The 17,830-nt window shown below is 35.3% G+C and overlaps 1 protein-coding gene across 6 annotated transcripts in view; it reads left to right on the top strand.

The window, feature by feature from the left end:
* The window catches only part of RABGAP1L (RAB GTPase activating protein 1 like), an 891,828-nt gene that overhangs the window by 474,979 nt on the left and 399,019 nt on the right, over positions 1–17,830 (top strand). The gene's annotated exons all lie outside the window — the stretch shown is intronic.

Genomic DNA, 17,830 nt, shown 5'->3' with positions numbered 1-17,830 from the left:
TGGGAAGGCAAGACGTGGTTATGGATTTATTGTTTAGGTATATTGTAAAAAGTATCATTTTCATTTTGCTATCTGCCACAGGTTTTTAAAGAGTATAAAACAAACTTGTAGAAAATTTCCTGGTCCTAGAAGTGTTTCATCAGCCTTCAATAATCTATGAAGAATGGGTGAAATATAATGTGCATGATATTTTGATATGTGAAATGGTTACATAATAAAAGGTTTTTTGTGATTTAATGTCACAATAAGGGATACAGGGAGAATATATTTTGTTAGAAATCTAGGAGATGCATTATGGAAGATAAATGAGTGGCAGTATGAATTCATGGTTAAAATCATGAGCTTTGCATCCAGAGTACTTGGATTGAAATCCTGGCTCCACCATTTGCTAGCTATGTGAGCCTGGGGAAATTAGTTAACCTCTCTGGGCCTCAGTTTCCTCATTATAAAATGGAGATAATTATGGTTGAACTCACAGAGTTGTTTTAAGGATTAAATTAGTTAGTATGTGCCTGATTTAGGTAGTGTAAGTGCTGTTTTGCTGTTTGCTATCATTGTTATTAGTTGATGAAGGCCTTGTAGAAGAGATTGGAAATGAGTTAGACCTAATGCAGCTCTGTAGGATTTGATTAGAAAAGAATTTGAAAGTGACTCAGTTAAATGTAGAGAGAATGTTGATGGCATGTTTGTGTAGGCAGACATGTGTCACATGGTGGTTAAACACAAAGCTTTGGAGTTCAAAGACCTCCGTTCAAATCACAGCCATTCCATATACTCATTTTGTGACTTTGGGTATAACCTTTCTAAACTTTAGTCTTTATAATATGAGGACAATAATGGTGATAACTTTATAGGATTATTGTGAAAATTTTAAGAGAGTTTTCATGTGGAACACTTAGGATGTTACCTGGAAAAGAAAGAGCTTTCAGTAAAGTTTTTTTGAGAGAAAGAGAATCAGTGTATGTGTTTGTGCACAGGTGTGTTTTGGAAAAGGCACTAAGAATAGAAGGGGCCTTGCTGAAAGCAGTGATTTGAGATGATCGATCTGTTTACACTGTGCAGATAGTTTGGAGCTTGGGAAAGAATAGATAAACAAAAGGGAAAAAAAACAGTTTACACAATTTTTAACCACTGAAAGGAAATCAGCAAAAGAAAGAAAATACCTGAAGCAAAATAATCACTTACATTTTCTAGGTGTTTATTATGTGCCAAGCACTGTGCTAAACTCTCTATTTTGATTATTATAATTTTATGTTCATATTAACCTTAATATGGGGGATTCTATTATTATCTCAATTTTACAGATGAGCAATCAGTACACAAAGTAGTTACTGTAAATAACTTGCACAAGGTCACACAGATAGTGTGGTAGAGACAACTAGTCCCCCAATCTGTTTTTACCTTTTTCCCATAGTAATAAAATTTTCATCTGGCCACTCAGATTAAATGCCATATTTCCTAACCTCCCTTGCAATGACGTGTGACTAAATCGTGGCCAAAAAAAAAAAAAAAAGTATTGTGGGTAACTTTGGGAAACTTTCAATCTTAAGAGTTGGCCTGCACCTTTTGCCCCTTCTTCCTCCCTTCGCTATTCTTCCTTTCTCCTGTGATATGCATGTGACAGTTGAAACTCATCTTAGAACATGAAGATGAGGGTTGTATCCTGGGGATGGCAAAGGATAAAGCCGACAAGACCTGGTCCCTGTGAATATTGGAGAGTGGAGCCGCCCCACCAATCCTGGATTGCCAAAATATGGACATTTACATAACAGATTAAAATAAACTTCTATATGGAGTTTCCTATTATTTTTCAGCCAATCCTAATCCTCCCTAACAAAGATAACTAAGGGGAGAACTGAGAATTGGACCTGGACACTTTAACCCTGGAACCTCTTTTAACTGCTATGGATATGGCCTCATTTACCTTAACAACTCTTTACCTTAGCAACTCTCAGATGCCCACCAGTTTTTATAAGGAATTATTAAAAACTGACTCTGCATTGCAGCTCAGAAAGGAAAATTTATAGAGGTTAGGCACATATCCATAAATGGATTCAAGAAATCAGCAGTGTATTCTTGGTTGAATAAAAATTAACCAAGTAGAAGGACTTGACAGCTCCACTACAGAAGGATAAAATCTGAACTTTTGTCGTTATTGTTGTTGTTTTAATTATCCAGAGCTGTGATTTGTAAATGGCTTTTGGAAAAAATGAGTCCTGTCTCTAAGCAAAAGACTTGTGTAGTCATTATTATGAATAAAAAGTAAATTCTGAATAAAAAGTAAAAACTATTGATTGAAGGTAAATGTGCTGTTAGATGCTGCAGAACTATTAGTCTATGATTCTTTGAGCAATAACTGAAAGATTTTGAAATTTTATCAGTTGGTCAGTTGTTGACAAGGCAATCCTGTAGCATGGGCTTGAACTGATAAGATTTACCAGTGTTACATGTTCGTAGAAATCTTGAACATGAAACACTTTCTACAGCAAACAATTTGATCATCATTATTTATAGATATGTTACCGTAATAGAGGGTATGTGGGTTTGAGCTGTTTTCATCTATTCTGGATAGGTTAAATAACCACAGAACTTTGTATTTCAATCATCAGTGGACAAAGATGTTGTATTTAGTAATCAATGGCATGTGCATTTGATATAATGCTTGCTTGTAGAGTATCTCAAGATCATATGGTTTAAATCATGTTCAGTACCAAAGCTCTTCAGTCAGAAGTACCTGATAATAACGCAAATTTGAATTGTGCAGAATCTCAAAGGGCAGTAAAGTTTTGAAATAAAGTGAATAACCCTTCAAATCATTAAGAATCATACAATTTTTGATGCTGGAAGCCAAGTGAATTGTATACTGTTTTTACACTGCTTTAACTTGGTGTCTTCATTTTAAATTCAAAGAGAAGTACTTTTCTTTCTTTTCAGGATTAGTCTCAATTATGTAAGTTTTTGTGATATCCTGAATTTTTCTTCAGGAACAATTTGCAAATAAAAGAGTCAACTCACTGTATAAGAAATTTTGATTGTTATACTTTGGGCAAGGTTTCTGCTTTGCTTTTCCAGTCTAATGGAAGTGTAACAGCTTGCAATTAAACATTTTTAGAAACATTCCCACATAAGGCAAACCTGAGTTGAAGGGTATTCATATGTATATATGAGGTAGTGTGGTTTAATGACAAAACATGGATTGTAGAGTATGTAGGAAGACTCCCAGTCCTAGTTCCATCTCAAACTTGACCTTTGTAAAATGAGAAACATAACTGCTATCTTGTTGAGAAGATTAAATGAGATAACATGTAAATGTTCTTCATAAACCTTAATGAACTATACAAATGTTAAATGTTATTATTACTTCGCCTATTTTCCTGTAACATCTTAAAATGTCCTTTAAAGCCATTATGTTTTTAATATACCTTAAAATCAGAGCATATATTATATTATTTCTCAAGTCAAACATTAGAAATTCGGGAGAATGGATGCACTTAGTTGAAACTTGTTGCACTACTTTGCCAGTGAAGTTTATATAGAACAGTAGTTTTCCTCTTTTAGTAGTCCTTATTCAGAGTCATAGCAGCTTGGAGCTGGGAGAGTTCTTGGTGATTAGTTAAGCCAATTCCTTTCTTTTGTAGTTAAGTGTACTGAGAGCTAGAGATTAAGTGATTTTCCCAAGGTCATGTAGCTAGTTTAAAAGCAGTTAAAGAACCTCTTGAATCGCAAGCCAGCACTCATTTCATTTTGCCACTATTTTTTAAATCATTGATTTTAATACATTTTAAATTTATGAGGTCATTTTCCAATGTCAGAGGACCATTTGAAATTAAATCCAGCTTCAAAAAATGTTACCATTAAAAGTTGCTAGGAGTAATAAATGCTTAACAGAGATATGTTTAGAAAAAGGTAAGAACAAACCCAATAAGAACATCATTAATTTAAACTCTATTAATTAAGAATCATTAATTTAAACTCGATTAAGTAAGAATTGTATACAGTGCCTGAAGTGAAATTTACTTTTGCTTCTAGAATTCTTTCTTCATTGCCTATGCAAACTAATAATGTGAGCAAGATTAGAAAGGACATGTTTTAAATGGTTAAAAGAACAGAATGTTTCTGAGCAGCCTTCAGTAGTTGGGGATACTGATTAGCATACACATAATAGGCATGCTAATTACAGGCAGCCTTATCTGGTCATTACAGCAGGTCCCCCAGGACCTTTCTGTTACTGGGTGGAATTTGAAAGTAATGTTTGCTTTCCATTGCAATTATTCTGTAATTAAGAATTCCACAATTTCTAATGGCATTGCCCTGAATAAACAATTTACTTTAAATTAAATAATCATATATTTCTTAGTTTATAGGACAAAATAGATGCTGGTATATGAAAAAGAAAGATGGTGACTAAGTTTGTTAGAAAGCATCATCCTTCCTAGTTTTTCTACAGTATTGTTTTGATGAGAAAGTTAAAAATTTTTTTTACTTTTTTTTTTTTAATTTATTGACCCATACTTCCAGGCTTATATTGCTTTTTGTTAACTTAATGAATGTAACAGCCTTCTTAAATCTCAGGACTATTCCTTTTAATCCTGGATGGATCAAGGAATAAGAAAATTTCCCTCTTCTATTGATACGAAGTTTGAAGCCTTAAACAGAAAGGAGGTATCAGCAGTTCTATTTTTCAGAAAGTATAGCTCATGTTTAAATTGTGCTGGTTTCGTTTTTCCACAAGTGAAACAATCAGATATTAAAATGGTATGTTATTTTTGTCACTTAGAAAAAGACTCATTATGTAGGTAGTATCATATAGGTATTAATTTGTCATCTTTTGTTACCTATTGAAATGTTCTTCTTAGGTATCATTACCACTAACTGATTGGTTGTTGTGCTATTTAAGTTTTGGTCGTGTTTTATTTTTCCTAATCTCTATATAGCACAAAATGGATGAAAAAAGCCTTAGGTTCAGATTTCATTGTTTGTACGTAAGAATCAGTCACACTTTTTTCATTAGTTGAAAAAAAGATTGGACTGGATGTTCTTTTGAGTCTTTTCTGCCTTTCTTCTTAAAGCTTATACCTGGATGGGATAACTTTTTGCCTGGATAATATATTTGGTCCTTGGCTTGTTTTTTCCCCTCCGTCCCTTTCTTTACCTAGACCAAAGGGAAATATTGCTTTGATCCCAGATGTACCTGGAAAATAATTTCCAGCTCTTTAGGCTGCTCTTATTAACAGAGCCAGGGAAGAAATAGTAAAAGATTTAAGTTGCAGAACATTGATTGACTGTCTCTGCTTCTTTTCTCCATCAGTCTACTGGAAACTACTGCTTTGAGAAAGTCACCATTGGTTTCCTTGTTGCCATATCCACAGGGAGGTATTTTAGTTCTTAAATTTAGATGTATCTGTGACATTTGATATTATGAAGCACTCTTTCTTAACACTTGTTCCTCCTTTAATGTTCTTTTTTACTTTGTGTTTTCCTGCTTTCAGTTATCTGTGCATCAAATATTTATGGAGCTCCTTGCTAGGTTCTAGGGTTTAGGTGGTGAAGGACACATTCCCTGCCTTCAAAGAGATTATTCTCTAAGGAAGGAGATGGGAAAGTAAACAGTTTTATGCTTTCATACCTTTATCCATGCTAGTCCTTCTCTCTGAGATTATCTCTCCTCCATAACTGTCCCCCTCCCTCATCTCCCCACCATACATATGCACATACATAAACCCTTTTAACTCTTATGCTTTCTTGAATATTGAGGACATAGCTCAGATATTTGATATACATGCATAATTGCTTCCTTTTATCACAAGGCCTGGGTTCTAATCATGCTCTGCCATTTTACAGCCATATGACTGAGTTATAATTTAACCCCTCAGGAGCCTTTGTTTCCTCATATTTAATGTGGCTTAGTAATTATTTGTGTACCTCATTGGATTGCTGTGAACATTACATGAGGTAATAATATATATTGAGTGCCTGATAACCTGGAATATACCATAACAAGGTAAAGTGGTTTTCCTTCTTTCAGCTTCTTTCTTGCTCTCTTCCTGGCTCTTCTTCCTCTTCTCTTTCCTTTTCTTCATATGACCTTTCTTTCCCTTTCTCTTCCATCCCTTTCCACTGGAGGAATAAAAGTGTATTTTTGATATTTGTGCATAGAAGTAAAGTTTTACATTCCAGTTCTTAGCTTTGAAAGTAGTTTTTACATTTCATTGCAAGGGGGACGAATTTACAAATTTATATAGTGCGTTTTTTTGTTTTGTTTTGTTTTTTTAATGTTGTCCCATAGTAGGAAGGGAAGAGGCATATTGACCATTAGAGAACAAGTGCTGGATGTATCTGCAATTTCAGAGTCCATTTTGGGGATGGGAGGAATGCACAGGAATGAATTTTGCCATTTTGCTAACAAAATCTTTTAATTAAACACATTTTCCTGGAATTCGAGGAATTGGATTAGTTGTTTTTTTTTCCATTCTTATTTCAACTTTGCGGAAGAAAGTTTTTTAATAGAAATGTGTTTTCTGAAGAATTTTTTGGCATAAAGAATTTCCTTGATTCTGTGTTTTCCATAATGATCTTTTACAACTAGCAAAAGTTAGGCTTTTAATAAATTTTAGTTAAGGTATAATTTATATTCAGTGAAATGCACGGATCTTAAGAGTACAGTTCCATCAGTTCTGACATGCATACGCCTATGTAACCCACATTCTTATCAAAATATAGAACATTTCTATCACTCTAGAAAGTTCCTTGTGTTTTCCAAATCATTCCCACCTTCATCCCCCATTAAAGCCATCATTCTGATTTCTATCATGATAAATTAGGTTTGCCCATTTTAGAACTTTATATAAATGGAGTTACACAATATGTACTCTTTAATGCTTGGCTTCTTTCACCTAGCACAAGGTTTCTCAACCTTGGCACTATAGATATTTGGGGGAAGATAATTCTTTTATTTTGGGGAGGGGGAAAGCTGTCCTGTGCCTTGTAGAACATTTAGCATATTCCTGGCCTCTACCCACTAGATGCCAGTGACACCACCTTCCTTCCACCCCCTCCCTGCAGTTGTGAAAAAAATGTCTCCAGACATTAAAACTATCCAGTGTGGGGCAAATTCACCCCTAGTTGAGAACCAGTGACTCTGCGTAATATTTTTGAAATTCATCCATGTTGTTGTGTGTATCAGTGATTCATTCCTTTTTATGGCTAAGTGGTGTTCCATTGTAAGGATATTCTACATTTGTTAACTCATTCACCTGTGCAGGACATTCAAGTTGTTTCCTTTGTGAACACAGTTGTTATGCACATACTTATACGTGGCTTTTTGTGGATGTATGCATATTTTTCTTTTGGATAAACAGGAGTAGAATATGTTATATTTAGCCTTTTTGCCCAATATTTTATTACAAAATTTTTCAAATATACAAAGAAGTCGAAAGAATTTTTTAGTGAACACTAATATACCAACCGTCTAGATTCTTCTGTTAATATTTTATTATAATTGTTTATCATATATCTATCCATCTACCCATCCCTTTCAATCAATCCAACTTATATTTTGATGAATTTCAAAGTAGATTGCAGACTTTGGTACAATTGTTTAACTTTTTTAATGAAGTGCCAAACAGTTTTCCGAAGTGGTCATATCATTTCAGTTTTTGTTTCTGGCCTCTCTAATTATTTGGCACCTCTATGTGTCGGGACTACTATGGAGAATATCAAGTTTTACCTAGTTACAGAAGGCAGGAAGTAAAACCAAGTAAGCTAGAAGGAAACTTCATTGTACCCCAAAAATTGTGTACCTGAATGAACTGTAGTCAGTTATGAAATGTAAAAATTTTAAGCAAGATCTTGTCTACAAAATTTAAATATGGGAAAATTGTGTTTTAAAGAAAATGCAACAGAGATCTGTTACTGGTATTTCTGGCGTGGGCAAAAGACATTTGATTTGACCATGAAGGTACTTATAAATAGAGATTTACTGTGTTTGTAACTTTCTTCCCTATTTATGTTGTTTGTATTTAAGTATGGTTCCCTGAGAACTTACTTGACAGATTGCTCTGTATTGAGATTGAGCTAGATGATCTCTAAAGCTTTCTCCAGATCTAACATCCTCTGATTCATTGATTACATGAATTAATCATAATCCTTGAGGTTGAAGATACATGTCTTTTCATGGATTTGTTAAGGTTATATAGAGAAGTCTAGTTTTCAAATAGCAGAGCTATCTCCAGGAATGAAAATTGGTGAACGCTATTGTCAATGCAAGAATTTATATACATTTATGGTCTCCAAGAATACAACTTCACAGGGTTATTGAAAGTACTAAGAAGTAATGCATTTAAAGTGCTTAAAACACTGCCTGGACACAAGGTAAATACTCCGTGAAGTTTTGCTATTACCACCACAACCACCACCACTGCTATAGATTAAGCAGAGGAGACTCAACAATAAGTTGTCTTTGTCCTGAAAATAATACATCCTCCTCAAGTTATTGAAGGGAATACAGCCAATAATCTAATGAGAAAAGGTATAGTTTCCTGTTGACTATAAACTAAACTATTTTGAAGTCATTCTAAAGCTACCCATTACAACCTGTGTTTAATCTGTTTAAGACAAAAAGTAAGCTGTTTCATAAGACCCTGAAGCAGATTAGTGCTAAATAGTCTTATAAAATGAAAATGCTGTAGCATCAAATATTAATATTTTGCTAGCAGCAGGCAGCCCAAATGTTAATGGCTGGTATGCATTTGAAGGCCTCCTTCACTGTGAATTTTATTAGGACGATTTCTCAGAGCTGGAGTTATAAATGGACTTATAAATGAGAAATTAGCCACCCCTCTAGGGAGCAGCAGGTTCTTTGAAATTTTAATTAACCAGTCACGTTGATCTTCTCTTCTTTCAATTGCCAGCACTTGGTTAAATGCTGAAGAAAACATTGCCCAGCTGGAAACAGCTGAAATAATATGAGCACAATTGTTTTATATTTTGAAATAAATATAATCATAAGATGAAAAATAAAAGAAATAAAAACGTGGTTCATATATGCCTGTTTGAATATTTCCTTTTGTCCAGTGCACTTAAAAAAAATTACACTGCAAAACTAGGAATACTTTTTTAAAATCAGAAATAAGTATGAGTAACATAGTATGTTTTGTGTCTGTAAGATCTTTACTTACAATGTGACTTTTGAAGTACCACTTTATTTTCTTCCACATAGATGGTCACAAATTATAGCAATGTATCTTTTAAGAAAGTTGATTTCTAAGAAAATATAAATAAATTGATGCATTGTAAAGCAATGTCTAGAAAAGGTAATTGATGTGGTAGAATAAAAATATATAGATGAAAATTTGATAGCACTTTTAATTGAGTATCTTTTTCCAGTGACACAGCATTATATTTCCTGAGATAAATTGTTCTGTGCTGAGTCATTACTTTCTTCAAATGGATACTTCAGCCAATGTGATCTTAGTAAATTTATAAAAAATGAGGTAGTTTTGTGATTGATTTGCCTTCCCTTAGACATATAACACTGATTTTGAAATTGCCTTACTCGTGCTATATAATTTTCAGTATTTTATACATATTAGCCTTTCCAATACTATTGAAGGAAAAAAATCCAGATATAACACAGTCATTTAAGTCACTCAAATTTCTGGAAATATGAAGACCCAATTTCCCAACATTTGCTCAGTCCTTTTTCATATTTAACAAACATTATCCCTTCTATACGCCAGGTACAGTTGCATAGTTATCACATTTAATATCTAAAAGAATCTTGTGAGCTAGAGGAATATATGTCAGGCAGAAGGAGGAGCATGTATATGTGAAGACATCTAGCTATAATATAGTATAGCATATTGCATAGGGTCAGAGAGGTCTTAATGCTAAATTTTGGAAAGCCGCTTTGAGACTGGAGGACAAGGAGGCTAGAATGATGGATCAGGGAAGATCTTGGGGGACTCAATGGCAAAGGAGTACAAAGGAGTTTGGACTTTATTCTTTGGGTCAGAGGTTCTTGAACAGGCTTTAGCACATTTATGAACTTCTTGAAATTGCATTAAAAAATGTGTGTGTTAGCCTGCCCATGCGCATACACACACACACGTTTCCTGGGAAAAAGGTCCATAGTTTTCATCAGATTATCTAATCCCAGAAGGTTAAGAATCACTGCAGTAGACATGACAAAACCATTTAGAGATTTTGATTAGGTGATAATATGATATGAATTGCTTAATTTATTTGCTTTTTAAGAAGGGTCATTTTAGCAGCAAGACCAAAGATTGGTAAATGGATTAAAAGGTTGTAATAGGACCCCCTACCTCACACTATATACAGGAATTAACTCAAAATGGATCAAAGACTTAAATGCAAGAACTGAAAACTATAAAACTCTTAGAAGAAACCTTAAATATAAATCTTCATACCTTGTATTCGGCATTGGTTTCTTAGATAAGAAATCAAAAGCATAGCAACAAAAGAAAAGAATAAATGAATTGGACTTCATCAAAATTTAAAACTTTTGTGCTTTATAGTACACCATTACAAAAATAAAAAGACAACCCACTGAATGGCAGAAAATATATGCACATTATTTATCTGATAAAAGACTTGTATCTAGAATATATAAAGAACCTTACAACTTAATAATAAAAGACAAGTAGCCTAATTAAAAATTTAAATAATCCAATTTAAAAAGTTGAATAGACTCTTCTCCAAAGAAGATATACACACTGGCCAATAACCACATGAAAAGATGCTCAACATCAAGCACTATTTTTGCTCAACATTAAAACCACAATGAGATAACACTTCACACCCCAACTGGGATGGCTGTAATTAAAAAGTCAGGTGTTGGTGAGGATGTGGGAAAATTGGAACCCTCATACACTGCTGGTGGGAATGTAAAATTTTACATCTGCTTTGGAAAAACGTCTGGTTAATCATGTGACCCAGCAATTCCACTCCTACGTGTAGACCCCCTGTTAATTGAAAACACATATACACACAAAACCTTGCACATGAATGTTCCTATTCATAATAGCCAAAAGGTGGAAACCACCCAAATGCACATCGATTGATGAACAAATAAAGAAAATGTGGCATAGCCATATAAAAGACCACATATTATATGATTCCATTTATATGAAATATTCGGAATAGGAAAATCTGTAGAGACAGAAAGTAGACTAGTGGTTGCTTAGAGCTAGGAGGGTGGGGGGATAGGAGCTGATGGCTAAAAGGTATGGGGTTTCTTTTTGGGATAATGAAAATGTTCTAAATCTAGACTGTGTTGATGATTGTACAACTGTGTGAATATGGTAGAAACCATATTGAATTGTACACTGTAAATGGGTGACTTTTTTGGTACATGAATTATATCTTAATAGTTCTATTTAAAAAGGAAAAAAGAGTTGTTTTAATCATCTAGGCAGAGGAAGCTTAGGTTGTGAAAGTAGGGATAGGAATAGAGAAATAATGATAAGAAAGAACTGATGGGGCGTTGTACGTGATTTGACACTAGCATTCAGGGAGGAGGATGCATATGTAGGGACTCCCAGATTTCTGGCTTGGGGGATTAAATAGAGAATGGTGCCATTCACCACAGTGAGGCAGGAATATAGAAAAGGAAAAATGGTTTGAGAGAAAGATGATGAGTGTGTGTGTGTATGTGTGTGTGTGTTTAGCACACTGAGTTTGAGATGCTTGTGGGGCAATCAGGTGGAGATTTTCTGTAGGCAGTTTGAAATAGTGAATCTGGAGCCTGAACACATAATTTGGGAATCATTAGTGAATGGCTCAAGGTTGAGGCCTGGGGTAGGTACAGAAACATGCAAAGAGAGTGTTGGTTAAGAAAAAAAAAGAACCGAGGACATGTAAGAATTTTACATAGGAGTTGCTGTCAAAGGAGACTGAGAAATAGTTGCAAAGAGGTGAGAGGAAAATCAGGCAAGAAGTTTTCATGAGCCTAGGGGGAAAGAGGTTCAAGAAGGAGAGAGTAAGCTTTGTCAGATGCTGTCCATTTCATGCACTGTGAGCACTGAAAAATATCTTTTGTGCTTGACCATTTAGAGATCACGGTAACCTTAATTAGCAGTTTCAGTGGAGTATTGAGAGTAGAATCCGTGAGAGTTTAAAAGGGGGGTTTCTTTGAAGATAGGACAGAGTTAACTCTATAACAGACAAACTTATTTTCCCTAATAATGCTTTTGTGCCTTAATGCTTGGACTTTTTTCTTTTATCCAAGCATTTTCAATTCATGATGTTTCATTTTCTAAAAAAATCACGTGCTTTAATCCAGGTTGATTTTCTTTTCATAACCAAAATTAGCATTGCAAACTATAGCATTGGTGTTGTACACATTAGGATTCTCAAATTATGTAAATCTCTAACTCCATGCACACACAAAAAAAGGATTTATATCAGATTCTATTTATAAAGCCAGGAAAATTCCTTTCAGCAGAGCCTTACCTCTTATATTTCCCAAGTACTTTTAAAAATAGGTAAAATAGTCACAGCCTGTATGGTTTACCTCCAAAAACCACCAGACCCCTTGGTGAATCCTGTCCTGAGGGTTGGGGTGGGTTGATTTCAGCCAGGGATGTTGGAAATAAAGTGGTACCTGTAAGGGAATAAACACTCTCTCGGTTCTGGAGGAGAAAAGAATTTATTTACGATCTTGCAAGATGGGGCGTCCAGCCAAACACGCGGAAGGCTGGCGCGCCAGAGGAGGAGAATGGCGATCTTTAAATCTCCTACTCCTAATTCGCAAGTCCCTCCCCTGTTTCCCCATTGACTGGGTACTACAGAGGTTACAGCCTATCCGAGAACACTAACTAATTCATCTTTTGAGATTTTAATTTGTACAGCCAATCCCAGAGAGCCAACTAGCTCATTATTGAGATTTTGAACTGATTAGCCAATCCCCCCCCAAATTTTTATTTTTTTGCTGTGAGTTCCCGCCTCTGATACTACCTCATGTCTCTTTACATCAGGCAGATTCTCTCTTCTCTTTGTCTGGGGCTTGTTTAAACTGGTTTTGCCTCCATTTCCCTTATTCCATGCTGTCTCTATGTGAAAACGAAACTTATTCCTTTCTTACAAGGGAGAAAAAGTTTTGCTGAAAAAAATTATTTCAAAGAAAGTAATTGAGTATCATGTGTGTGTGTGTGTGTGTGTGTGTGTGCATTAAATTGTTGCTGTTTAAATTGTTTTCCATTGTAAATTCTTTACTTTAAATAACACAATATGGAAAAGAAGAAAAATCACATTTTTCAATTTAATAGTTTACAATTTAACCAAAAATAAAAACACTTGACTAAAAATTTATTCAAAGGTGCACCATTGTAGTTAGATACTATAGTGTCTTTTGGTTCATTTATGAAGTTTCTACAAAAAAAATTTAAACCCTTCAGTGACAGAAAAATGAGAAAGCTTACATGTAATTGCTAACATTTATTTCCTGATTTTAAAAATACGTAATTCATAAATTTTTATTTTTTTCTGACTAGGCTGTCGTGCATAAAGTTTGCTTGTCCCCAGTTCACCACACCCACTAAGCCTTTTCAAGTCATGCCTTGGAGCACCTTCCCCACTGATACTTCTTCACATCAATATTTGCAAAACAAATACTAGAGAAATAAATCTTCCTTTGATAAGGCACAGCATCAATATGTCAGGTTTAGGTAATCATGTTAATTTTGAAGCCACTTTCTTTCTGAAAAAGTTTTTCAGATGTTAATTGATTGATCTTTCTTTGGTATATTTAATTAGAAGAGAGACTTGTTGACTAAGTAAACATTTTCAGCATCTTTGTCATTTATTCACTGGGACGAATCTTTGTTCTCTGCTGCCTTCTCTTTGGGGACCTCAGACCAGTTGGCTATATCTTAATTTGATCTTATTTTCCAGGTCATCAATTCAGTTTTTCTGTGCCTCACAGGCAAAGTATTCTCATTATTGATAGTGTCTGTCCATTTTTATCTAGATGTCCTCATTTTTCTGCTCAGTCTTTTGTAGTTTAGACCATATTTTTTTTTTTATTCTCAGCTTCTGTAGCTTTTAGCTAATGTTTGCTCCTCTGTAATTAAGGAAATTGGACACAGCTCACTCAAAAATGATACCTTTCAGATCAAACTATTCTAAAGCAATTTAAACAAAAAGAAAATGATGTTTTAAGAATACTCAGGGATTGCTTCACCCATCATCAGATATTAGTAATCTGGGTAGGGTTGCTGGATTTAGCAAATAAAAATACAAGAAGCCCAGTTAAATTCTAATTTCAGATAAACAATGAATAATTTTTTTAGTATAGTATGTACCATTCATTATTAAATTCTTTGCAGTTTAAGTGGGTGTTCTTTATTTTATCTGGTAATCTTAAAAATGCAGCAAAGTGCAGTAGCTTTTAACTTTTGTACAATTCTAAAACTATAAAACAAGTGGAGTAGTAAAGCCCACAGTATAGTTGAGCATATTGAGTTAAATATATTTTCTTCAGAGGGCATTGACTCTTGCATAGTTGCCCTACTTAAAGCCGTGTCACGGCCCAAGTGGGCCTTGGCTACTGAGAGGCCGAAGAAGATGCCGGACATGTTCAGAGGCATGAACTTTTTATTCAGGGTTTATTTACAAGGAAATGGAAGTCAGTCACATTGCCTGGATTCAGGAGCCTTGCCTAGGTTCAGGAGCTGCTCTGAATGGCAGCGGATTCAGAGCTCAACATGAAAGTAGTCCGTAAAAGCAGGGGGTACCAGGGAGTGATTTATAAGGATTAGGACAAAGACACTCAAATGGGTATGAGAGGAGGGGGTGTCTTGTGATGTAGGGAGGGATCGATTGTAGTCAACAGGGAAGAGGGGAGGATTATAGATTATCTTGTAGAAAATAGTACTTCAGGAAGTTTCAGGGAGGAGGTAGTTTCAGGGGGGAGGCAAGCTATAGATTACATTTAGCACCAGAGGCCTGATTTTACAAGGAGAGTAAGTCAATCCTTAATTGTCCTAGGTCAGGCAAGCCGCTGTGTGCACAGGCTTCATGGCACTTGGGGAAGGCCCTGGGTCCTGGGTCCCACAATCCTTTAGTAAAATACAAAGACAGAGGTAACAAGTTAAGAGTTATTTTGCTAATAAAATATTGTTTTGCCCTTGCCCCTGTCGGAAATAAAGTGGTACCTGTAAGGGAATAAACGCTCACTCAGTTCTGGAGGAGAAAAGAATTTATTTAAGATCTTGCAAGATGGGGCACCCAGCCAAACACATGGTAGGCTGGCGCGCCAGAGGAAGAGAATGGCGATCTTTAAATCTCCTACTCCTAATTCGCAAGTCCCTCCCCTGTTTCCCCATTGACTCGGTACTACAGAGGTTACAGCCTATCCGAGAACACTAACTAATTCATCTTTTGAGGTTTTAATTTGTACAACCTATCCAAGAGAGCCACCTAGCTCATTATTGAGATTTTGAACTGATTAGCCTATCCGAGAGAGTTCATTTAGTTAAAAAAAATTTTTTTTTTTTTGCTGTGAGTTCCCACCTCTGATTTTACCTCATATCTCTTTACATTCCAGTAACCATGGTTACTTTTCCATATAAGGAGCTGGCAGATTCTCTCTTTCTTCTCTTTATCACGGGGCTTGCTTAAACTGGGTTTGCCTCCATTTCCCTTATTCCATGCTGTCTCTATGTGAAAGCTAAACTTATTCCTTTCTTACACCCCTAAATGTTATCCATTTCTCTCCTTTCAATTCACTTAAACTTCCTTGATTTTCCCTATGAGAACTGGTCCTCTGAGTTGTAATACCTGCTCTCAGGGGTTAGAGCCTTCTTTCTCTTCTGCCCTATGTAGCCCACCTCATCTCCATCTCTCTCTTACTTTGCAGGGTTTGCAGACATTCCCCTAGTAGTGAAAGTAGAAGTGTCCTCCTGGTTGCTATGCAGGGACAGAATGCTGTGTCTTTGCTTTTGAAAGAATCAAAATGAGTTAGGACTCCTTTCTCTCTCTATGACCATCAAATTTGTTGCATTTGTAGAGGTTATCTGGTTCACACTATCTTGGTTGTTTCAGGGCTACATCATTTATCATTATGATCTTGAACGCAGTTGCACAACGTGGTTAGCAAGAAATACTCAACTTGTAAGAGTGCTGCTTTTCGGAGACTGCTTAGATAGTTGCAGTGCTATACCATCTTCATGAAGCATTTTAACCTATGCTATGCTGAAGGTAGATTTAAATGAAATGTGTGCTTTCTGTTTATCATGATAAATCTGTATAGAGACTAATTTCTTTCTTCTTTCCAACATATCAGAGAGTTAATATTATGAACTGAGGTCTGATGACTTGCTCCAGTGTTACCTCCGTCACCAGTAAAGGAAGGGTTATGAACAATGAGACCATCTGTTTTTTTGTGGGTGAATATGTAAATCATGGCATTGGCTATAGCAGTAGTTCCTTAGATAACATTCTACTTTATGATGGTTTTTGTAACCTCTCACTCCATGGAACCAGCTCAGACCTCTCACGGGGCAGACGTAAACACCTCATAAAGGAAAATTTGCCCCTACCTGGCTTTCTTTGGTAGCTCAGTGTAAGGCATGATCCACCCTCCACTTAAACAACAACTCGAACTCTTTTTCTTTATTCTCTGCCTTTCTGCTTTGGTTCAACATTTTCTTTCTTCACGGAATCATTTATTCAGAAAGTTTGTTCAGTTCTTACTATGTTAAGGGTACTAGATGTGATACTATAAGGCTGCATCTCATGTGGCCAGGAGTTTTATCTTTCAGTTATATGGAAGTAAAATATGTCTTATCCCAAGGCAATTATGTTCTAAGTTTTATGTAAGTATATACAATTTGGTATTATAAGAGCATAAGGGAAGAAGATTTTATTTTCACCTGGGATCATCAGGAAAGTGCCATGGAAGAAGTCTGATATGGGCCTCAATGAAGTGGACAGGATTTTAAAAGCTGAAAATGTGGGAAATAATTTCCAGGCGGATGAAATTGTGCAAAGGCATTGAAGCTTGAAAGAACAGAAAAACTTTGCAGAATAGATTGTGATCCAATGGAATGGATTAATGTGTTGTTTTGTTTTGTTTTATCTATTTGAGTGTAATAGGTGAGATCACATTGTAAATGGATTTGAAAGCCAAACGGGAGCAAAACAATGCTTTACTAACCTAAAAGTACTGTAGAGGATGCTTGAAGGAGAGAAAATCTAGGGACTTGATGATGTGGAAGCCATCGAAATAGTCCAAGCATAAGTGCTAATATCCTGAACTATGGCAAACATACCAGAGAAGGACATGTATACTTGCTGACCCAAACAATACTTAGTTTGTTTAAAGAATAATATTGTTTTCATTTTGAGAATTACTTACCACTATACCTAATTTCCATGCAACATAGGAACAGATACGTGAATGTATCAACCACTTAAAACTTGGTATCAACCACTTAAAATTTAGAAAAAGATGATAGCTTTTATTTATAAACTAGGCCTACAAAGGCAAAGCTAGATGAATGCATAGAAAGAAAACTCCATCACCACTCAATCAAATCAAAGTACTCTCTACCAATGGCCACCCGATAATTGAGAAATAAGAAGGTTTTGCTTTTACCATTTGAAAATTTAAAAATTTTTACAGCAGTTGCATTTTCTTCTCATCATTTAAAATTCAGACATTAAAAACCTCTCTTAGCATCTTGAGTCTATTAGGAAAAAAGTTACATAAAAATCTGTAACCCATGTAGCATTTAAATGAGAAGTAAATCCATTTGTTGATTGCAGGAGGTGTTTCAAAAGTGAAAGACCACAACCATAAACTGCTTCT

Source organism: Choloepus didactylus, chromosome 2 (assembly GCF_015220235.1).
Source record: "Choloepus didactylus isolate mChoDid1 chromosome 2, mChoDid1.pri, whole genome shotgun sequence".
NCBI classification, from domain to species: Eukaryota; Metazoa; Chordata; class Mammalia; order Pilosa; family Megalonychidae; genus Choloepus; species Choloepus didactylus.
This window is presented reverse-complemented; position numbering and strand designations above follow the sequence as displayed.